The sequence below is a fragment of the Apodemus sylvaticus genome, chromosome 15 (genome assembly GCF_947179515.1).
Source record: "Apodemus sylvaticus chromosome 15, mApoSyl1.1, whole genome shotgun sequence".
NCBI lineage: Eukaryota > Metazoa > Chordata > Mammalia > Rodentia > Muridae > Apodemus > Apodemus sylvaticus.
In genome coordinates, this window is record NC_067486.1 from 41,716,529 (window position 1) to 41,742,219 (window position 25,691).

A 25,691-nucleotide genomic window follows, 5' to 3' on the forward strand; every position below is an offset into this window, starting at 1 on the left:
GCAACTTGAAGGGGAAGAGAGAAAAGCTGAACATTTAAAACTTTGGTTTTTTTTTTATTTCACATGTAATATAAGTTAAAAGCAGGGCCAGACATACAAAAGCATTCCTCAAGAATAAAATTCCAGCCCACACTAAGTCTTTGGCTCTTTGCTCCACAGCGTGCTACTAAGTCAACTATACTACAAAGCCATTCAATTTAGTGAGACAAATAGGAGTGGAGTACTATGGTTTGCCAGGAAGACTCAAGAAAACAAAGAGATAAATTAAACATTCTCCTCAGTAACATAGCAAACATTCTTTATGGAAAGGCCATAAAACCTCATGCAAATATTTAAAATAATTGCATGAGGATTCTCATGCAATTATTTTAAATATTTGTTTGGTGTTTGTGTTCCTGTAGCAGCAGAAATTGCATAAAAGACAGAGGCTCCACAAAAAACTACTGAATGAGTTATTTGGTTTGTGTATTACTTTTTTATTGCTTTCTTATCAAATAAGCACAAACTGTGTGGCTCAAATTATCCACCCATTATTTCTCCTCCAAATTCAGTGAGTCTCTTCATCTTTATGCCAACAAAAGTACTTCAAATCCCTGACCTCTCCTTTTGTTACTGGCCAGAAAAAAAAACTGTTTTCAACATTTATGTGAGTAGATTAGGCCTGCCCTGATAAATCAAGACCAGTTCCTTATTTTAATGTAAAAGCAGACATTGGTAACCTCATAACTGCAAAGTGTAATTACAACTGTCATGGGTCATGTACAGAAGATGTTCACAGTAGTAACATAAGACGGCCCACCTATTTGATTACAAGTAATATAAAACGGCCATGAGTAATTTAAGTCAAAATTAAATAAAAATGGAATTTATTGACTAAGTAGGAACTGTGGGAGTGAGGTGGCCATCATTATGGATGGAGTCATGCCTGAGAACACAGCATCAGGTCTCAATTGCTATCTTCCAATTTCCCAGCAATAGCCACTCTGTGTGTGGTCCCATTATCTCCTACTGCATACAAATGTCCTTCAGCTCCAATTTTTTATATTTCTAGATAAGAAACCCATAAAAAAGACTTTTTTAAATTCCAATATCTAGTTAGAAGCCTTCTGAAGTATAATAGGGTTCATCAAAGGCAGGAAAATGGGTTCATTTAACCCAATGCTATAGCTCAGTCTTGATCCTGAGACCCACAAAATTCTGTAGAGATGTCCTGGTCTTCATGTCTAGCCTAACTTTCTCATACAATTCTAGAAGATGCTACTTATCCTACCTCAGAGAATTACACTGAATAACTTGGAGTACCTAATCCAGAGATGCAAGAGGAGGGAGGCAAGGTCAGGTATCACTATCTTTCAATCCAGTGGGACTCAACCTTCCTAACGCTGAGACCATTTAATGCAGTTCCTTATGTTGTAGTGACCCCCAACCATAAGCGTATTCTCATTGCCATATCATAACTGTAATTTTGCTGCTGTTATGAATTGCAATATAAATATCTGTGTTTTCTGATAGTCTTAGGTGACCCCTGTGAAAGGGTCATTCAATCCCCAAAGAGACCACAACCCAAAGGTTGAGAACTGCTACCTTAATCTAAAATACCCAATGATAACATGGATGTACAAAACTACAGCCTCCACAGATATCTAAAGAGGCGGTTCCTTAAAGGGAAAAAAGAACCAAACAATTTAATTACCTTTAGCTAAATTAACTAAGAAAAGGGGGAAAGACAAATTAAATACAATGATGCTTTTTGAAAGCTCATATCCTCATTCTCAGGTGCATTTTGCTTTTTTATTCAACATCTTTCTTTCTCTTAACTTTAGTGTTTTAATGTGCTCATAAATTCCAATTCTGTTTTTAAAATTAAGAAAAATAAAAGATGAAAAGGGAGACATAGTGACTGACACAACAAAAATCATAAAGGATCAATGGAGAATATTATGAGTAAGTGTACCCCAAAGAACGTGGTAACCCAGATTACAGTAAGAGGTTCATATCTGGAAACACACATCTTGCTTGCCAAGCATGAATCATAAAAAAGCAGAAAACCTGACTAGACCAGTAACAAATAATGAAATTGAGTTCCAGACATCTAAAGAACTAAAGAACTATTCTAAAAAACTAATAACCCATTTTTTTAATAGGGTTATTTGGCACTCTGGAGTCTAACTTCTTGAGTTCTTTGTATATATTGGATATTAGCCCTCTATCAGATGTAGGGTTGGTGAAAATCTTTTCCCAATTTCCCAACAGTGTCCTTTGCCTTACAGAAACTTTGTAATTTTATGAGGTCCCATTTGTCAATTCTTGATCTTAGAGCATAAGCTATCGGTGTTCTGTTCAGGAAATTTTCCCCTATGTCCATGTGCTCAAATTTTCACCTGAAGAATTTCTAATGGCTGAGAAGCACCTTAAGAAATGTTCAAAATCACTAGTCATTAGGGAAATGCAAATCAAAACAACCCTGAGATTTCACCTCACACCAGTCAGAATGGCTAAAATTAAAAACTCAGGAGACAGCAGGTGTTGGCGAGGATGTAGAGAAAGAGGAACACTCCTCCACTGCTGGTAGGATTACAAACTGGATTACAACCACTCTGGAAATCAGACTGGCAATTCCTCAGAAAACTGGGCATGACACTTCCAGAGGACCCTGCTATACCACTCCTGGGCATATACCCAGAGGATTCCCTAGCATGCAATAAGGACACATGCTCCACTATGTTCATAGCAGCCTTATTTAAATAGCCAGAAGCTGGAAAGAACCCAGATGTCCCTCAATGGAGGAATGGATACAGAAAATGTGGTATATTTACACAATGGAATACTACTCAGCAATTAAAAACAATGAATTCATGAAATTCTTAGGCAAATGGCTGGAACTGGAAAATATCATCCTAAGTGAGGTAACCCAGTCACAAAAGAACACACATGGAATGCAGTCACTAATAAGTGGATATTAGCCCAGAAGCTCTGAATACCCAAGACACAATTTACATATCAAATGAATCCCAAGAAGAAGGAAGGAGAGGGCCCTGTTCCTGGAAAGGCTTGATGTAGCAGTGTAGGGGATTACCAGGACAGAGAAGTAGGAGGGAGTTGATTGGGGAACAGGTGGAGGGAAGAGGGCTTATGGGACTTATGGGGAGGGGGGAACTGGGAAAGGGGAAATCATTTGGAATGTAAACAAAGAATATAGAAAAAAAAGAACTAATTCTAACTTTTTAAAAAAAATTTTAGAATTCTTCCACCTTAACTCTACAAGACATGCATTACTCTCATATCAAAACTGGACAATGATGCCACAAAAATGAAAGCAGCAAAGAAAAATACTCAAGAAAATATTAGAAAACTAAATCTAACAATTCACAATTAAACCTGACTCGCTGTGTTCTGCTAGGATTCATACTAGTGATATAAACATGGGTCATTATATACATATCAATAAATGTGATAGACCACACAAGAGAGTTAAAGGCAAGACCAAAATGATCATCTTCATAGGTGCATAAAAGGCATTTGATAAAGTTCAATATCCTTCCAGAATGAAAACACTGAACAAACTAAATATAGAAGAATGTATTTTAACATATTAAAGACCATAAATGAAAAGCTGCCAGCTAACATTACACTGAACTGTAAAAGGCATCTAGATTTTCCCCTCAGATCCAGAAGAAATCAAATATACTCACTTTCAACATGTTTATTCAGCATAGATATCATAGCTAGAAGAATCAGGCAAGAAACAAAAATAAAGAGTACCCAAATTGGAAAAGAGCACATTGAATGGTCACTATATGACTTATATTGAGAAACACAAATAAAACAGAATCTCTTTTATAACTACTAAATAAATTTACCAAAGTCAAGATACAAAAGCAACATTTAAAATCAGTAGCATTGCTATACACCAATAGTTTTCCCAAAAAGAAATCAAGAGAGCTATCCTATTTTAATATATAATTAAAATTATTAAAATATTAATAGCTAATATTTTAAATAAATAATAAGTCAAAGAAAACACAAAAATGGAAATATAACACATTTGTGGGCTAGAGGAAACAGTGTTGCTAAAATATCCCAAGCAGTCTATAGAGTCAATGAAATGCCATAAAAAATGTCAATTACATTCTCTAAAAATCTAGAAAAAATTGTCTTCAAAACTTCAAAAAAAAAATAGAACTGAAAAAAAGCCATAGAACTTAAGAAACCCAGGAAAACTTAAGCCTACGGAACAAAGTAAGAGGTTAAAAGTTATAGTATCTGATTTTGAAATATACTACATACCTGTGGTAATCAAAGCACTATGGCATAGTCATAGAAAAGCAGAAGTAAGACTTCAAACACAAAACTATACATCTAAAGCCGACAAAATTCCAAGGAACTATGCTCAGAAAAATGCATTATAGAAAGCATATCTTCAATAATATTACTTAGAGTATTTGCCTATAGAAAAAATGAAATGAAATCCTATCTCTCACCAATTACAGAAAGAAACTGAAAACAGATTAAAAACATTTTGACATGTAAGACATGAATCAGTGGAATTACTAGGAGAAAGAACAGGGGAAATGCCTCAGGGATATTCAGGAACTCCAGGATACAATGAGAAGACCAAACCCAAGGATTATAGGTATAGATGAGAGTGAGGATTTACATCTTAAAGGCCCAGTAATATCTTCTACAAAATTTTAGAAGAAAGCGTCCCTAACCTAGAGAAAGAGGTGCCCATGAACGTACAAGAAGCCTTCAGAACTCCAAACAGACTGGACCAGAACAGAAAGTCGTCTCGGCACATAATAATCAAAACACCAAATTCACTAAACAAAGAAAGAATATTTAAAGTAGTAAGGGACAAAGGGAAAGTAACTTATAAAGGCAGTCCTATCAGAATCACACTGGACTTTTCACCAGAGATGATGAAAGCTAGAAGATCCTGGGCAGACCTCATACAGACCTTAAGAGAACACAAATGCCAGCCCAGGTTACTATACCCAGTAAAACTCTCAATCGTCATAGATGGAGAAACCAAGATATTCCATGATAAAACCAAATTTACACAATATCTGTCCATAAATCCAGCTCTACAAAGGATAATTGATGTAAAATGTCAACATAAGGAGGGAAACTACACCCTAGAAAAAGCAAGAAAGTAATCTTCTTTCAACAAACCCAAAAGAAGATACCCACACAAACATAAAAATAACATCAAAAATAACAGAAAGCAACAATCACTATTCCTTAATATCTCTTAACAACAATGGACTCAACTCCCCAATAAAAAGACATAGACTAATGAAATATTTCTCATGTAAATCTTCAATTTTATCAGAAAATGTTTGTAATTCCCCTTTTAATTAATTCAGTAATTTTTATGTCTACCATTTTATCTTCATTATTTTTCATGATAATCTTCAATTTTAATATATCTTTCTATATACTTCCTCTATTTTATCAGAAATGTTTTCAATGTAAATCTTTGATTTTATCACAAATGTTTATAATTCCACCTTCAATTAATTTAGAGTTTTTATATCTACCATTTTATATGTAAAATTTTCCATGAAATAGTCAATTTTAATGTGTTTGTCTATATATTTCTTGAATTTTACCAGAAATATTTTCCATGTAAATCTTGAATTTTATCTGAAAATGGTTACTTTCAACCGTCTTAGAATTATCTTTATGCCTATCATTTTATCTATATAATTTACATGATAATCTTTAATTTTAACATGTTTTTCTATATATTTCTTCAATTTTGTCAGAAATATTTTCCATGTAAATCTTCAAGTTTATCAGAATGTTTATAATTCCATTTTCAATTAACTTAGGAATATTTTTATGCCTACCATTATTATATCCATATAAAATTTTCCATGATAATCTTCTATTCTAACGTGTTTTCCTACATTTTTCTACAATTTTATCAGAAATATTTTCCACGTAAATCTTCAATTCTATCATAAAATGTTTCTATACCATATTTCAATTAATTTAGCAATGTTTTACATGTCTACCACTTTACTCTAATTTTCCATGAAAATTGTCAATTTTAACGTTTATCTGAATTATTTTCCATGTAAAACTTTAATCATGAAGTGTTTTTACTTCCCTTTTCAATAAATCAAAAAAATAAAAAACAAAAAAAAAAGACATTTTGACATGTAAGACATGTAACAGTGGAATTACTAGGAGAAAGAAGAGGGGAAATACTATAGGGACATTCAGATAGAAAAGTAAGACAAGACCTCAAAGCACAGGAAAAAGCTCAAAAACAAAGAGGATTAAACCAAAGTAAATGTTTCCACACAGTGAAGGAAACAATCATGAGCAAAGAGACAGTCTACTGATTTGAAGGAAATAGATGCAAATTCTTCATCTGATAAAGAATTAAATGCAGAATAAAGAAGATACTCTCCAAACAAAAATATATCCAAGTAAAAATTAGCAATATATTTAAGTAGATGTATAAATAATAAGCACAAGAACAGTGTTTCATATCATTAAACATCAGGAAATTTAAATCCAAAGTACAATTTTATATCACCACACTCCAGACAGAAGGGTAAAATGACAGAAGAGGTCTAGAGATGGCTCAGTGGGTAAAAGACGTGCTGCACAGGCATGAAGGTTCAAGTCTGGATCCTAAGAACTCACAAGAAAAGCCAGGTGTACCTGCTCCTGGCACTCTTGAGTTGACTGTAGTTCTTTGTCTAGAACTGGGCCTTGAGAAACTTTCTTTTTACAAATTAGTATGTATGTTGGCGCCATCCTTCCCCAGGTAATAGCTACCCAATGTGAATATCCAATCCTAAGAGATCAGCCCTGAGACTATATACTCACAATTAACATTATATGAACTCAGCAGACTGTATTCATGAATTTAGGAATGTGTACTGTGATATCTGGCACAGTGGTAGCTTCCATAGCCCAAACCTCAGGCTTTGCTTAGCATAGGTACTCAGTAAATATGAATAGAAAAGTTGCCCAGAAGTCAATTCCCCAAAGTAAATGTTACTTTTTAAAACATGACACTGTCCATGCTGCCTCTGAGGGCCATATCTCAATCTGTGGTCCTATTACAGCTTAGGGAATCTATTGGTGTCCATGGCCTGTGTAATTACCAAAGGTAAAGTGGATATCCATGGTCTGTGCTGTATCCTAAAGCCAAATTGATACCCATGGGCTATGCAGTTGCTGGAGACCATCTTGATGTGAGTGGTCTTTGTTGCCACCTGAGGCCAGGTGGATGTCCTTGGCTGATCCTTGCAAGGACTAGGATGATGTTCATGGCCCCTGTTGTGACAGAGGCCATGTTGATAGTTCATACTACTACTAAAGACCATGTTAAGGTTCATGGGACATAATGATGTCAGAGACCATGTAGATGTCCAGTGTCCATGTTGCTACCAGAAACCATGTTGAAGTCTGTGATCTGTGCTCCCACTGACTGTAAAGGGTTAGGAAGCTACTTTTGTAGTGGTTACAGACTCAGAGTTGAGAAATAGGGACACAGAAGGCTTCTGTAACAACCCCCAACCCTACCTTCCAACCCCTCCCCCCCCAAATGTAATTCCTACACAGAAAGCTATCAAGATAACCCTTAAAAACTATGGTAATGGCTGGGAGGTGGTGGTGAACACCTTTAATCCCAGCACTCAGGAGGCAAAGGCAGATGGATCTCTGTGAGTTTAAGGCCACACTGGTCTACAAAGCAAGGTTAGATAGGGCTACATGGAGGAGACCTATCTTTAAAATAAAACAAAATAAGGATAAAGATGCTTTCTATAATTGATTTCTTTTGCCCTGGGTACAGGGAGGAAAGGAGTCACTTCTCTTTAAGGGGATAGCCACTGGGAGTTTGACCATGCTCCAGTGAGAACATGGACAACACAAAGTCCTCCACCTCCTTCCCCTCCTCCTCCTCCTTCTCCTCCTCCTCCTCCTTCTCCTCCTCCTTCTCCTCCTCTGTCTCCTCCTTTTCCTCCTCCTTCTCCTCTTTCTTTTTATGGGGGAGGGGGTTGGTCATAAGGGCGAGGGGATGGACATGGGAGAACCTGGAAGTGAGTATGACCAGGGTTCTCAATATGAAATTTCCAATTAATCAATAAAAATACTATTAAAAACAATAAAAGATAACCCTAAGGGCTGAAGCTTCAATTTGCTTGGTAGAGTGCTTACCTAGAAGATCATGGATTTGATCCCCAGTACAGTATAAATTGCCTATTGATGCTGTATATGAAAACAAAGACAGGAAGATTAGAGAGCCAAGATTATCCTCAACTACATAGTGAATTTGGGGATAAACTGAGCCACACAAGCCTTTTTATCATAAAAGGGGGATGGGACAGAGAATAATTCAGATGCAGACAGACTGAAAAGGAACTAAAGTATCATTCATATATAGTAAGAAATTATTACAAATAACCTTTACATACTAGAACTGGGCCTTGAGAGATCCTTTCCTTTCAGGTTAGAATATGTGTTGGTGCCATCCTTCCCCAACAATAGATGCCCAAAATGGTTATCCAATGCCAAGGGGACAGCCCTGAGATCATATATACATGATTAATATCATATAAATTCAATATATTGCATTTACATATTTAGGAATGTGTATTGTGACTTTCATCACATTTATAGCTTCCATAGCCCAAACCATGAGCTTTACTTAACCCAGATCCTCAGTAAATACAAATAGAGCAGTTGCCCAGAAGGCAATTCCAGGTTAAAATCACATCTATATGCATAATTTCATTTACTCTTTAGGGCAATAATGCAAAATGAGTTAGAGCCTTATAGAGGTAGTACTTTGCCCAGTAAGTATGACTACTAAATATTGATCAAGAAAGACCACTCATCAGATCCAGCTGATATTCTGTCTGCTATTACTACAATCTCCCCCATAAAGAGTCACTTTGTACCCTCTGTCACCAACATGGTTTTCTCAAAATCACCCAGACTTGATCCAAAGAGGACCCTGTGTTTCATTTTTCTGGTAGAGAACGCCTGCACTGGTGGCCAGAAGTGTGTGCTCTGAGGCCTGACAGTTCTTTCAAAAGGAAACTGATAATGGCCTGAAGGAAAGCCACAGAGTGTGTCTAGATGACCTAGAGAAGACAATGCAGATGATCCAGGCACAGGTATATGGAGTGAGCGTTCCCCTCCTAACCACAGCCTTTGGAACTTGGCTTCCTGTTCTCTAAATCCTGGTGTCTATTGTTTCAGCTGTTGAGAACTTTGACTTTCTTCTCCTCGTTGACAGCAAAGGCGGTACAATTTCTCTTGCACTCTATAGTTTCACTCACATCATTTAAAATATAATTAATCAGGGTAGTATGTGGCCACTTCCTAACCAGGAGCCAAAACTTCTTTTTTAACCATTAAGAAAATATCCCACCCAATGAGAGAGTACTCCTTATTTCTCTTCAATGCCAAAGGCTGGGAATGAGCACCAGTCATCTGCCTTAACTCTACAGGTATCATCTGGGCAGCACATCTGGCCTTTGAGATTCAAAACACACAGGAGTTCTCTAAGGATCTCCTGAAAAGTCCTCTGCATATCTGTTTGGAGCTGTCTGCTGGCTAGAGCCTTTGCATTCACACCAATGATGTCTGATTTTCCAGGCACTGTTTAATGGCGTCCTTCTACCTGGGGCTGTTGATTCTGAGCAATTTTATTCTGCGGATGTTGGACTTGCCAGCTGGAAAAACAGGCAAACCTTCCCTGGGCATTAGGCTTCCCTGCCTGCCCACCACCCTCTGAGATCCCAACAGGAGTGTCTGTGGTCTTGCCTGGAAACATCCTTAATTTTAGTTAGAAGATTCTTCCAAGTAGAATCCCACACACACAGCGAAGACAAAATCAGCTGCCCTGATTTGTCCTTTGACCAAGAATTTTAAAGCACCTTTCCAAAAACCAAAAAAGTGAAATCTCCCTCCATAAACAATGTTTTTGGCCAGTATTGTTACAGTCAAAATAGCTTCAGCTGCTTTTTTGCCTATACTCTGATCTTAAGGTCAAAAAGAATTGCTTTCCAACTCATCCAGGGCTTCAGAAATCACAGGTGGCACTTTTTGCCACACCGCTCACTCTGGGTCTTAGCATATCTGTTTCCAAAATCCATGTCCTTTAAAAGAGTTTATAACTTATTCTTAAATCACATCAGTTATCTTGGAACTAGATTCTAAACAGCTACATTTCACCCTTTTGCTTTGCATGTGCTCAATATGTCTTAAGACTTATTTATTTTATGTATGTGAGTTCACTGTCACTCTCTTCAGACACACAAGAAGAGGGCATCAGATCCCATTACAGATGGTTGTGAGCCACCATTTGGTTGCTGGGAATTGAACTAAGGACCTCTGGAAAATCAGTCAATTCTTTTAACTGCTGAGCCGTTTCTCTAGCCCCCTCATGACTTCTTACTAATTAATTCTTATTTCTATTCTATAATAACTATTCTTAATTCAAATTCACTACTTCTTAATAACTAATGCTCATTTATATCACGGAAAGATAATATTAGATTAAAGATGGAGAATAAGATAAGAATACTGGAACAATGCTAACTCATTAAAAACATGGTGAAGAATATCAGTGAAGAATAATTCACAAATGTGAGACTTTGAGGGGATATACCAACACTAGTTCAAGCTAGTGAGAGTGGCACGTAATAATCTCTCTGCCAGTGGGTTGTAACAGAGTAGGAAAAAATGACTAGAATCCAGAGAACGTGCTGTGCCACGCCCCTTTATGCATTTTGTCAGTGGATCTCTATAGCCACCCATGTTTCCAAGAAGGATACCTTTCCCTATTGTCAGATAGATGCACATCTTTGACTGAAGGCTCTGTAGTAACCATGGAGATATGACTCTTAGTTCTCCATCTGTAGGAAGAGTAGTCACTAACCCCAAGGACTGCACTTTCAAATCTCCCCTTTGCCTAGTCTCTTAGGTCACACTTTCCTCCAGCTCTTTCAAGACAGACACTGGGAAGAGTACAAGGAAACCAAGCTTTTTTCTGGGAGATGTGGTATCCCTCTGGTAGGCAACTTCAGCTTGACAACTCTTTCTTCCCTTCATTTGCTATCTGATCTGTCATAGCCTGCTATCTTGAGAAGCTGAGACTTTCTCAAACGATCATCATTTTGGATTATTGGCTTTTTCCATAGACCTTTCTTGCAAGTTCAAGCCGGCATCAGTGTCTGCTTCCTGGCTGACGCCACCAACAGACAGCATAGCAGTCTTGCTGAAGTAGTAGTCTTGAATAGACTATTATTGACAGTTATTCTCCATTCACAATGATGAGTTACTACAAGAGATAGAACAAGGTCAATGAAACATCCATGCTAGAATCACTTGCCCTCAAATCTAGCCACAAGTGGTGTTATATGAATAACTATAGGCTGTCAGCTGCCTGCCTGATGCATCAGAAGGAGAGACACCCCTAAAAGGTCCCACCATCCTTTTGTGTTTTACCAGTGGGAATTTCATGCATGTTTCCTGGCAGTGTTTGTTTGTTTGTTTTACAAACTTAGTTCTAAATACAATATCAAACTCTGAGATTTTTTTTTTGAATCCTAAGTAGAAATGGCGTGGTAGGAAGGAGAAAAACTGAATCAGCTGCCCTTGTCCAATAGTTTAAAATATGTATTTTCCAAGCATCCCATTCTTTCCACTGCTTTTTCCCCCAACAGAGACCCCTCCTTCCAGCAAAAGATTTTTGCACTCAGGAAGTCCCACTTGCCTCGGAAGCAGATGACAGTAGCAATACAACTATTGGTCTCCAGAGCATTTTTTTAATATGTAAAATAAACTATTGTGTCTATCCCCCCAACCTAAAGTAGCAAAACTTTTCTTGAAGGTTTTGCACATAGATACTTGACCAGCTTCCTTATAATGCATTCATAGTGAATTTTTGGGATTGCTTAAGATATATAAAGCAGCTAGAGAGATGGCTCAGTGGTTAAGAGCACTGACTACACTTCCAGAGGTCCTGAGTTAAATTCCCAGCAACCATATAACAGCTCTTCTAGTGTGTGAAGAGAGGACAGTGTACTCAAATACATAAAATAAATAAATCTTTAACAAAAATGGGGAGGATCTGGAGAGGTGAGGACAGATGAGGGAGGAGGGATGGGATGCGGAAGAGTTGGAGGACTGGACTGTGAAAAAGATTAAAGAATAATAATAAAAAAACAATTCTTGCAATAGCATAAAAAGATACAAAGCAGAGAGAGGGAGGGAGGGAGGGAGGGAGGGAGAGAGAGAGAGAGAGACAGAGAGAGAGAGAGAGACAGAGAGACAGAGACAGAGAGAGACAGAGAGAGAGAGAGAGACTCATTCTTAATCTATTTATACTCAGTTCTGAAACAGATCTTGTCCAAGCTATTCAACAATCAGAAGACAATTTTAATTCTCTTCCATTTCCTTATGTTACAATCTTTATGGACATCTTATTTTTTAAGTATTGTGGAATACAAAACAACCACTTCCTACTTATACATGATTATTACCTTTTGATCAAGGATGAAGAGGATTAGAGCAGGACATGATGACTTCTGGTTATGCAATTAGTTTACTGAGTAGTTTGAAGGATTTCTCACCTTTAATGTAGACTAAAAATAAAAGTTATCAAACTATTACCTGAGGAGCCTCAAAGTCTTTAAGATGGCTTCCTAGTTGGCAGGGTGCCCCTGGCTTATTCTAGAAACAGTCTGTAAAATTTAAGCAAGAGGTTAATAGAGAAAGTCTGCTTTTCTAAGGTTTCTAAATTACGTGACCAGATGTCTTTACTTGTTACTCTTTTGGCATTTAATGAATTCTAAGAATCTCAGCATGAATTCTGACAAGGACCCAAACATCAATTCCAAGCCGTATCTCCTCACTATTCCCATGATGCTATCTTACACTTAACGTACGAGAGGCCACCATCAGATTCTTGGATACTTTCTTATTTTTTTTTTCTACATGTAGAAATTCACCTGAGAGTTATAATCCTCCCTACCTTATGGTCCAGACACCTCAAATAATTAACTGCATTTGAAAACATTTTGTGGTGGGAAAGAGACGGAAAGTAAGAAAGTATCTGTGCCAGAGTCAGGGGACTAAAATAGCTGTTTCTGATCATTTCAGTGTTGGGACCAAGCCCAGGGCTTTGTGTGTTTTCGGCAACCAGTCTACTACTGAGCTGCAGTCCATTTTGCACAAAGACTCGGGAAAAGCCTATATTTTCTCAGAAAGCCTTGTCTCCTATCTGTATTTATAAAATTGCACACTCTTACCATACCATCCCAATTTGCTTTAACTGCACTGTTCTTCTCTTAATGATGTTGCCTAAAATTAAGAATTAGAAATGTTCTAATGTGGATAGTACCTTGAGCTCGGTAGGAAGCCAGTTAACAGGTAATGAAAATCAGTGCTCTAGGTAAATAAACAATAACATTCATTTTAAGGCAAGTTTTAAATGCTTAGATAGCTGGCCGGTGACTTAATGATTTTAAGAGAAATACCAAGATTTTGTAGAAATAGCCTGTAACGTGGGCACAGGGACTAGTAAGCCAAACGACATTTGCCCTTCCATTTTCAGAACCCACATGAGCAGTGCAGCAACAGAATTGTGAGCTGGTTACTTTTTCTTGGGGGACAACAGAGTCTTTAAAAACAAACAAATCGTTCTCTTCCATAGCCTCTACTCATACCAGAAGCCTTGCTAGAAATTTCTCTTCCAACTTAGGTCAAAAAGTCATTTCTGTGGCAGACAGCTGCAGGAAAAATAAGAGTTGATAAGGGTGGGTTAGCTGAGCTTTGGTGGACATTCTCCTGCACCGCATGAATGGTGTTTCAAGATGGTTACCTGGGAGTCATCCGGCACAGTTGTTTTCTTCTAACTGGGTGGTTAAACTATTTTGAAATTAGGAAGCACCGATCAGAATTTAAGGGTCAATCTTGGAAGCCATTCTTAGTCCACATATAACACCAATCACACTTCTGTTTTGTTTCCTGGTCCCCACCCTTGGAGAGATGGGACAGGAGGAAGGACCTTAAAGAATGTTCTTCGCCATTTCGACTGCTTTTCTCATTATTATATGCAACAAGCTATAGTCCTCGGTAAAGATAAAAATACACTGGGGCTATTTTCACCTGAGAAGAATTGTATTCTGCAACTTAAATCTATCATATGCTTTTCTGAGCACATCTGGTTTATTTAACAGCTTGGATGGTGAAGGATTTTTCACTCCCTCAAACAAAAACACCAGCGGCCACATCAGTAATCAGAATTCTCAGCATCTGAATAGCTCAGAAATTAAAGACGCCCTGGAGCATTGCAGCCTGATATTAAGCACATGCCAGCAAAGACGTAGTTTCTACTGTTTGTAGACGCGTTCTCTGCTTCATTTTACTTGTGGTCTCTAGAGACAGAGCACTGGATTTAGAGCCTCTAGAGCCACGCATGAGCACCAGTGACCACTTACACTTTATAACATTGAGTAGGTTTCTTCCTCTCTCCAAGTCTGCACTCCCCCCACCCTATAAAAGAGGAATATTTTTATGTACCAAACTTAGACAAAAGGGGCTTTGTGAGGCTCAAAAGAGGAAATGGTAGGAAATCATTTAATAAATTATAAATTGCTATAAAAGAGGTTGTGTTTGGATGAATTGGCTGTCAGTTGGGTTCCTTTGATGGTCTCCGCCTGAGCTCCACTCACCACACTAACAGTTGGGTGGTCCTGTTCTAGCCATCAATCCGTGCTCAGGCAGAGAGTCCCTGCTGCAGCCCTGTACCTCACGGGGAGTGAGGATAAACTGGCACCAAATCAAATCTGTACCTGCCTAGTTCCTGACAGACCTCCTGGTAGTTAACAATCCAGGGTTGTTTTCAATGATTGTAAACAAAGAATATGGAAATATATATATATATATATATATATATATATATATATATATATATATATATATAAACAAACAAAACATTCAAACAAAACCCCACTGGGTGAGATGTTACAATTGCCTGGATTTAGATCCTTAAAATATAAGGGATAATCTGTTTCATGCATTCTCTTACACTGGTTTTGGGAAGCCCAAATCCAATGATATGACAAAGGTTATGCACTTCGTAAGAATGGACATAAATATTAATGCTCTCTGCTCAAATTCTAGGATGTGTGAGATGTTTGCTCCTTGGGTTCCAGCAAAGATTACTCTTTCTACTAAATCATCTCAAATTCTCTTCTGTGCCAGTGTGTACATTATATATCCTGCCAGTCAATAGCTAGACAGCAGTGGCATCCTTCCAGATTCTCATTTTTACATAAATGGCTTTAAAACACATTCTCTATATTACACTCTAATCTCATCCTGGCCCAACAAAATACACGCGATTCAATATAGTGCAAATAATATTATGTGGAGAAATAGTTACCAAGGAGTCAAAACGGTGTTATAAAGACTCGCTATAAAATCCATATGCTCACTCTGAAAATATTCCAGATCAGCACTAGAAAGTGACTGATGGCTTAACGTGGCGCTGAGAAGATCAGACCAAGCAGCAGGGGGATCATGACATCAAAACATACGCAAGAGACACAGCTGAAAGATGTCATGACTCCGGCAGAGAAGTCTATACTGCAACAGGCCTGGGTTTCTAGCCTCAGATTTAATGAACCTCTGTCCATATCAGAGTCACAAGGTTTTCTAGAAATATTAAGAAACAGAAAATGTGTGTTTCCTTAATCTAAGAAAAAAAATGAAAATTTTAGCTAAAAATATCTTCTTTAGAATCTATAGGCATGAATCCTCAGATTTTAAATGTGCAAGCATACCAAAATTCTCTCTGTTCACTGGGCATCTAAGTTGGCTGTTCCAATAAGATTTCTTCTTTGCTTGTACATAGGAATCTGAATTCATATTGTATGGTTTTTTTCTGGACTGTGTAGTAATGCTTAAGCATACTTATTGGTTTATACTTTCCCACCACACTTTTGCAGGGTGATGTTCTTAAATATATATTTGTTCTATTAACTGTAGCATAACCAAATGTACTTCTCTTTATAGGGGATGTGAAGGAACTGACAAGGCTTTATAAATATTTAAATGTATAACTTAGAACAGCACTATCCATATATTCTGCCATACTCTGCCATATGAATATTTAAATGTATAACTTATAACACTATCCATATACTCTGCCATATCCCCAAGTGGCAGATGGATAGGTTGAGGCAGAAAGGGGAGACCTTTGATTCTGAGTTTTCAGTGATTCAATCCAGCAACACAGTACGTGTTCCCAGATTCTTTTTCCTATAATCATTTGCTGGACCTGCCTTAGAAGTCCTTGCTCTAGGTATGATCTACTCCGACAAACAGCTAACTGCTTTTAAAAATAAAAAATTGACTCTTGGGATGCCTTCTAATTGGCTTGCATGAAATCAAAAGCTAAGAAAGAGAACTTAATAACTTCAGCAGGGGCTGTGTGACAATTCTGACAGTGAAACTCTGAAACACGTTCAACTTCATTCATATATAAATATATATGTGTGTGTATGTGTGTATGTATGTGTGTGTGTATATATATATATATATATATATATATATATATATATATATATATGGTAAAGAAGCCCAGAAAAATCTGTCTTTCCCCCCTTCTACATTTAACATTGGTAAAGTACCAGCCAGGCTCATCTGAAGTGGGGCCTACAGCCTCCTGAAGGGACATAGCAGAGAATGACCACACTCTCTTTAAAAGAGAATAAGCAGTTACAACTAAGTACTGAATCCGATGCTCTCTCTATTAAACAGACACACACTAGACTTGTGCCGGGCGTGGTGGCACAAGTCTGTAATCCCAGCACTTGGGAGGCAGAGGCAGGGGGATTTCTGAGTTCGAGGCCAGCCTGGTTTACAGAGTGAGTTCCAGGACAGCCAGGACTCCACAAAGTGTATATATATATACACATATATATGTATTACACCTTTTATATATCACCTTTTGAAAGAATCCCAGCACTTGGGAGGCAGAGGCAGGGGGATTTCTGAGTTCGAGGCCAGCCTGGTTTACAGAGTGAGTTCCAGGACAGCCAGGACTCCACAAAGTGTATATATATATATATATATATATATATATATATATATATATATATATATATATATATATATATACATATATATGTATATATATACACATATATATGTATTACACCTTTTATATATCACCTTTTCAAAGAATAATTAGAATGAGACATAAATAGCAGTGTCACAGAAAAGGGCAACAGAAATCAGAGCCAGAATGGGATTTTCCAGCCTTGCTCAGCCCTACAGAAAGAAGTTGGAAAACAAAAGAACAAAGCAGAGGTTGAATTTTTAAGATCCTATATGTTGTGGATACTGTCAAAGACCTTTAGATTCAAATTCAAAAGTTACTAATTTTCAGAGTAATGTTGGTAACAATGTATGCTTAGGAAACAGTGAGTTTTATTCCAAAATTGAGAGGTCATTCCTGTCTCAAAAAATTGTATTGGGGAGATAAATATATACTTCATTTGCTATAGTACTTGCTTCCAATGCACAAACCCCTGAGTCAGATCCCCAGCACCAGAGACACACAATGGGATGCTACTAGTTTGGAAGCTGAGTACTCAGAAGGTGGAGACTGGAAGAACAGGCAGTATCATTCATCTTCAACTACACTGTGTGTTCAAGGACAGCCAGAGATACATTAGAACCCGTCTCAAGCTGGGCGTGGTGGCACAAGTCTGTAATCCCAGCACTTGGGAAGCAGAGGCAGGGGGATTTCCGAGTTCGAGGCCAGCCTGGTTTACAGAGTGAGTTCCAGGACAGCCAGGACTCCACAGAGTATATATATATACACATATACATATGTATGTATATATATATACACATATATATGTATTACACCTTTTATATATCACCTTTTGAAAGAATAATTAGAATGAGACATAAATAGCAGTGTCACAAAGAATTCTGTGTGCAAGAATAGCAAGAAATATTTTTAAAAACCTCAAAATTGCTAGTTCACACATCATCCCTTTTTTATAGTGTTTAGTACAGCATAATATAATTTTACATTTACCTATCTCTTGAGATAGGCTCTATCTCATGACAAGTTCCACATTTGGTAATTCATTTTGAAAATATTTTAAAAAGCAGAGTTTCTTTTAACCATTGACTCCAGAGGAAAAAAACTGAGCCACATACAAGCAATGTTATGGGCCTAGATTTAGGCCCAGGCCTAAATCTAACTTGAGGTCCTTTGATGAAATCATTTGGTAATGTGTACGCTGGGATTCTATACATTCAAACATACCAGTCTAGGGGAGGAAACTGTTTGTAAAGACTGTATAAGCTTCAATTCTCTGGAAATCACTTCTTTAAATCCCTCAGAAGAAAATAAAATGGAGTCTATGGTACATATTCTAAGCTTCAGTGTGACAGTTTCAAATAAAAAATAGGTCTATTAGCACGTTGTTAATGACTTTTTAAAAACATGTTTGAAGAATATTGTTCCTCTGTTGAAGGCATGCTCCAACTCACTAACTAAAAAAAACATATTTGACATCATATAACTTGCTTCCTTAAATATTAGGAATCATATGCAACCATAGAAGGTCTTTATCTGTTGGACTTTTACATAGATATACATATATATTACATATATATTTTACATACAGTCACACACACACATACATATATATGTGTCCTTTTTTTGTCCTTTAAGATAATTGTTTTAAGTTGTATATGAGAAATTGTGTGTGTTTGTGTATGTGTGTATGTGTCTGTGTGTGTGTGATTAGCTGTCAGGAACATAATGGAAGCACGAATAGACGCTCCCTTCTGACATTTGAAGAGGACAATAATTAGTATGCACAACTACCAGCATAATATTTTCACTGTTGAAATTATTGTGACATTTCCGTGGGGAAAGTGTTACAAATTTTCCATGATTATAGCAGATGTGACATGAGTAATGCCGGTCAGCTGTGCTTTCTTCTTGCAGAGTGTATAGAATTCATGAGTCTAAGCCAACATATCAGACTATGCCATCTCAAGCATCTTTCTTTACTCCAAGAAGTATTTGTTTGATAACTGGCCCATTACGACAGGTAACTCTGGATCATAAATGCCCATCTTCCAGAAAAGGGGAAAGCAAATACAGTGCACTGACGCCCGAGAATCTGCTGCAGCCAATGGAGACACCTGGGGTCATCCCTGTGTTCCGTTTCTTCAGGCAGCTTTGTTCTGCTGTGTGCAGTCACCTGCCACCCTCTATTATCTTTTTCCAGAGAAATTATGTATAAGCAAAATCAAAAGAAAAATTTCTGAATAAGTAGAAAAGTATATTTGGTCTATTTCCCAAAACATTGTTTGAAAAGTTACAGTAGTCTAGGGTTACTGCCCAGTGGTATTGTGCATGTACAAGGCCTGCGATTTGATCCCATGTACTACCCAAAATATAAAATAAGAAAATTATACTAACTTATAACTTCACAAATCCAATCTCTACCAGACTTTAACACTGTCTTCTGAAAGCTTCTGAAAACTTGATATTTGAAACATTACATTTGTTGCTGGGCTGTGTTATGAACTGATTTGTGAGGACAACAACCCAGAAGTTACCACTGCAGATCTCAGGATCCACCCAGTATTCTACTTTGAACCCATTCTGTGTCTATGCTCCCCAGTATGAAGTTCTGTCATTGATCCATAGCTAACTCTGACTTGTGGTTATAGGAAATAAAGCTGGCTTTGAATTTGTCAAGTAAGCACTTTGACTTCCATACTTTTCATTAAATAGTGATTAATCACCTATTAGCCATTCCTTGTATTTCTCCAGTACATTTCTGGCAGCTACTGAAAGCATTTTGACTCTTATTAGCTGGGTGATTCCTAATAAGCAGGGCTCATATGGGCTCACAGAGAAAGAAGCAGAAAGCACCAGGCTTGCAAGTAGGTCTGTGCCAGGTCCTCTGCATATATATTACGGCTGTAAACTTGGTGTTTTAGTGGGACTCTTTATGGTGGGAGGAGGTGTTTCTGACTCCTGCTCTTGGAACTCATTTCTTCCCATTGAGTTGCCTTATTAAGCCTCAACACAAAGGCTTCCCCCTTATCTTATTATATCTTGTTCGATCCTGTTTGTCTGCCTTCTACTGTTCGTTGAAGACGAAATGGAGGGGGTGGATCTGGGAGAGAGAAGGTTGGGGGGAAGTTGGATGGAGTGGGGGAGGGGAACTGTCGAGTTGTATTGAATGAGAGAAGAACTTATTTTCAATTACACACACACACACACACACACACACACAGTCCTACTTCTGTAGAAACTCCCAACATCAGATAGTGCTTGATGATGCTCTAGTCCCCCTCCCATTTCATTACCTTAGCAGCCAGATCCCTACTTACACCAGTGATCTAGCCAGTAGGTTACCTAACTCCACAGTTCCATTTTAAAGGTGCCATTTATTAGATTACTCTAAATGGAATTTACACAGAGTTCTCTGGGAAACAAATTCTAAGCTGAAGCAACACCAGGAATAAAGACAGAGGACTAGGAAGAAGGAGAAGTTGAACTGTAATGTACAGTTGTTATCACCAGAACCTCATTTGGTCTTATTGAGAAGCTGTGAAGCTAAACTGGTCCTTCAGCTGTTTCTAGAATTGAGGCAGAGAGGCAAGCTCTCTGAACACTCTTATTTTTCAATTATGTGGCATAAGCTGGCTCAAAGGAGAAAGAACACTTGGGAATGCAGCAGCACCCTTTGCCTGAGTAATCTTGAAAGAGCTTCCATGTTGATGCTACCATGAGGTAGCTTCAGTAGTGCTCATCACCACAAATGTAGGGACAGGTGCCTCAGATCTGAAGGGAGCATCTGGAGAGGTCACAGCATCTATTACCCACTTCAGCAGTAAGGAGTTTAAATATTACTTCCTGAAATATTGGGAAAACGTGGTTATAAAAGTCAAAGAAGGACAGCAAATGATATCTACCAAGTAATATCTATCAAGTAAGAGAGAAAGAATATGCTCAATATCCTCAAACTGGCAATTTAAAGATTGGAGTTATCAGGAAAGATATTCATGAAAAGCAGAGTAACAAGCAGATGGTTCGATATATTTAGTTATGATATCCTTCAATGAAATAAAAATATCATATGGCGTTAGTAAATAAAATTTAGGAGTGACTAAACTTTGTCTAAGGACCTAAGAGCTAAGCTTTCTCATCCATGAGATGTGTTTTCTTAGTTGTACAGACGCCTCACCCAATCTCTCACTACTTTCAAGTTGATTTGCTTTGTATGAGTTACCTTCTGCTGCTGTGATAAACACTGACCAAAACCAATTGGAAGAATGGAGGTGCTTATTTCACCTTACAATTACAGCTAACCATTCATCACTGAGAGAACTTGAGGCAGGAACCTGGAGGCAGGAACTAAATGACCATGGAGGAGTGAGTGCTACTTGCTGACTTATTCTTCATTCACCTCTACAGCTATTGCTTTTTTTTTTTTAATCCAGGACTACCTAACCAAGGGTATTTCCATCATACCTTCACAGGTCCTCCTACATCAATCATTAATCAAGAAAAATGCACCACAGGCTCCCTATGGGCCAATCTGATGGAGGCATTTTTTTCTCAATTGAGGTTTTCTCTCTTCTCAGATAGCTCATTTGTATCAAGTTAGCCAAAACCTAGTCAACAGAACTGCCTTAAAAAAAACCTTACCAATGTGAATATTCACCTCTCCATCTCCCAAGGTTACTATTTCATGCTCAGCTCTCACAGGGGGCCCTAATGCAGGCAGAAGGTCACAGTCTCCAAACAGACACCATTTTATATAGTGCCCTAAACTCTTTTTGGTTACCTGTCTTAACTGGGAAAAGGTAGTAAAGGGAATATATTAAAACTTCTTCAAATCCTGTTCTATTTCTTTGAACTGATTTTATTAACTAGCATACCTTTTATAAAAAGCATTCATGTGTATGGTTGAGGTAATCCTGCCCAGTTGTCTAGATTTGCTTTCTTCATTCGGTGTTCTATATAAACTATTCTAGTTCAACACTGCTGAAAACTGCCAGTCCCACTACTCTTTCTACTGCGCCAAAGTAAATGCTTCATGAATTAATGGAAAAAAATGATACTGTTTCAAATAAAGAGCCAAATTAGAAGGTTTATGAACTTTACTATAGTCATAAAATCATGCTATTGAAGAAGTATATAAAATATTATCATAAATGTAAATATTCTACTAACCACCCGGAACTGTCATTTCATTTTGTTGTTGTTATATTGGTTTTGAATTTTCTAGACAGGGTTTCTGTGTAGCACTGACTGTCCTGACTGTAGGTTAGGCTGGCCTCGAACTCACAGAGTTCTACTGCCTCTGCCTCCTGAGTGCTGGGATTGAAAGTATGTGTCACCACACCTCCAAACGACAATATGGTCTAGTATGATATTTGGATTTCAGCAAGACTGGGTTTAAATTCTGACTCCAACTAAGTAGCTTTATTTTTATGAGGAAATTCTTTAACTTCTCTAAACCTCAAAATCAAGTTACTTCTTTCATCAGTGTGTATACACACACACACACACACACATACACACACACACACACACACACACACAAATGCTATTTTGTAGCATGGAAATAGGATTTGCTTTTGCAATAACATCAGCAAATAATGCTAAACCGCCCATCTAAGTAAACAATGTCTATACTGGCTGATATTTTAGTGTAATACTACGCATTTGTATTAATAGCAGTATTAATCTCCTCTCCCAGTATTCTCGGGCTGTGAGGATGTAACCTAACAGAAGCAAAGGTTGTTTTCTCATTGTTTTAAATTGTGGCCCTCCAGAGGACCAGCAGCTCAGCTCTGCTTGTTTAATGTGGTTTGTTCTGCACCATATGCGTGTGGGCTTTTAATAAATGCAATTTGATGATGATGATGAGTTCCTGGAGACAGAGCTGTGTTCAGCAGAGTCCCTACATTATGCTTGGCCTAGCTTTCCACTACTCAACTCCAGGAATGCTCTTGTGAGCGGTAGAGAAACTTCTGAAATTTCCATTTGAGGTGAACACCCTTGCCAGCAAGTCTCTCGAAGGGAGTCATTAACCCTCGCCTTTTTTTTTCTCCTGACTCCTTCCAAACTGACCGTCAGAAGGGCTTTCTCAGCAGGCTGCCCTGGAGCTCACGGGCAGCATTCCAAGGCGGTGCTATCTGACATGCTTTCTGAGAAAGCCAGGGAACACAGCCACTGAGCTGAGCAAGCCCACTCTTGAGGTCCAGCTATAGAGAACAGTGCATTACACCTCCATCATGAGAAAAAGCAGAACCCAGGACTGGCTCTCTATGGTCCCTAATTTGGTACAAAAGGGAGCTCTCAGTTATGGAGACTCACAGTTTCAACATGGTGGAGATGCTTCCATTAAAAACAATAAAGCCTCTTTCCTGAAACCCAGGATCAAAAGCAGTCTTTTCCTCCTCATACCTCACATTATAGTAACTGGGTGGTATAAAGGGATTTCAATCTCTTTTTTTCTACAGTGTCTTCCCTTCCTACTCCAACATGGGCTTTCCACTGTCTTTTATCTTGATACATCCCCAACTACTATAAAAATGTAGTTACCAACTGTTTCTGGATTAAAAGTCCCCTTGTTTCATTTGTCCATCTAGTCCCAGTGTCTAAGGATAAAGGAACCATTGCTGGATGAAATAGTAGCTCAGTGACTAGGCTTAAATTCTCTCCCGGAAGGTTTGTTGTTGGAAAGATCCTGGAGAGCCCAGGACAAGCCCCGAGAGCAGGAGTCTTTGGATGACCTGCTGTACATGAACACTGCTGCCTTTCAGGCTACCTGGGTTCTCCAAACACAGTTATCTGTGATGTTCTGCCAGGTCAAGAGAGGAGCTTGAGTTTAATAGTGATGACCTGGTCTTTCAACAGCGCTATGAGCTTTGTAGACAGTCTGTCTGTGCAAGCCAGGACCTGGTTTTCAAGGTTCCCTCAGACTATTGTCTAAAGTAGCAGAGAGGAGTGAATGAGTGTCAAGTGTGCAGAAGGACATCATTAGGCACAGAACAGACACAGGGGAAAGCCTGAAACAGTTGTGACTCTACTTTAAAAACAAGGCTCAATGCTTGCTGTTGCAAGCCCTGGTCTTGCCTTGCTGTGCTTGAGGCTATAAGTTTACAGTTACACTCTAAGCCACACTGTTCCTTGACTAGTCTGATCAAATTTTACAGCCAGTTGATCAATCATTTCATCAAGTTTTAAAATTCATCCATACAGACTTTGAAACAATATCCCAGATTTTTTTTCTTTCTTTTCCTTTTTATTTTTCTGCATTGTGAACAGATCTGTTGTTACTGGCAGTGTGTGTAGGAACTAGTCCTTGTGACCTTTCTGTGAACTCATCAAAAAGTCAAAATTTGCAATTTCTTGTTCAGTGTAAAACTGAGCTTTGACCTTGAAGGCTGTGTTGTGGTAGCCTTTCCCGGGAAATCAAAGAGACTGATCCTTTCCCAAGTCCCCCAAAGCAGTTCTGTCCTCAGAATCTCTTAAAGACCTCTATGTAAGAATCTTGCATGTTAAGGATACAAATAAGGGTTTTCACTGGTATCCAGATACTGTGATCTAACTTTCAAATCTTTCCAGGGTGACATGAAGACACACAAAAAAGAAAATGCAGAAGCAGCCACTTTTGAGACAAGAAGTAACAGAGCAATAAAAAGAGAAGGTAGAGGACCTTGTAAACTGCCCTCGCCCTCTGTTCTTTCCCAGAATGCCCAGCTTCTTAGGCAGAGATCTCTGGGAACTGCCTCCACCCTCTGCTCTTTCCCAGAATGCGTGGCTTCTTAGTTGATTCATTTCCATTGTTCTTGTTGGCTCTTCTCATACAGAAAGCAAATACTTTCTCTGTCAATTACAATGGAATCTCATACATCTCACCTGAGAACTTTCTGGATATTGGGTTTTAGGGCAGTTTACTTGTGTGCCCTTTCTAGTGACTTGCTTCTCTCCATGTATCAGTCCTGTATCTTCCCTTAAAAGTTAGGTACTTCTATTCTACAGCTCCCTCCGATGTTAACACAACTTTCATCACTAACAGTTACGCTTGTCAGAAGCAGTTATGTGTACTATCAAATGCCCAACGCTCAGCAGATCATCTTTACAATGCACTTCAGAGAGACACTCAATTTGTAGATTTATTCACCCATATCCTTCTCTGCTTGTCTGCCAGCCCATGGGACCACTTGTCTCCCTTAAAACCACAAGACTCTGTGAGGGCCAGGATCGGTCAGTATTCATTGGATGAGTACCCATTATGAGTCAAAACTATATGTGAGAAACAAAATATAAATCTTGAACAGAACTGGAAAAGAAGACACAACTTTAACCTAAAAACTTTGGCATCTTAGGCAACAAAATTGGAAACTAGAGAAACAATTTTTCAAGTCATTTACAATGTTGTGGTATTTAGAAGAAAAGAATTCTTATCAAGAATACTGGGCTTCCAATATCAAATTAAATGGAGAAATACTTGAAGCAATACCACTAAAATCGAGGACAATGTAAAGGCTGTTTATTCTCTCCATGTGTATTTAATACAGTACTTGATGTTCTAGATAGAGCAATAAGACAACAAAAGGAGATCAAGGGGATAAAAATT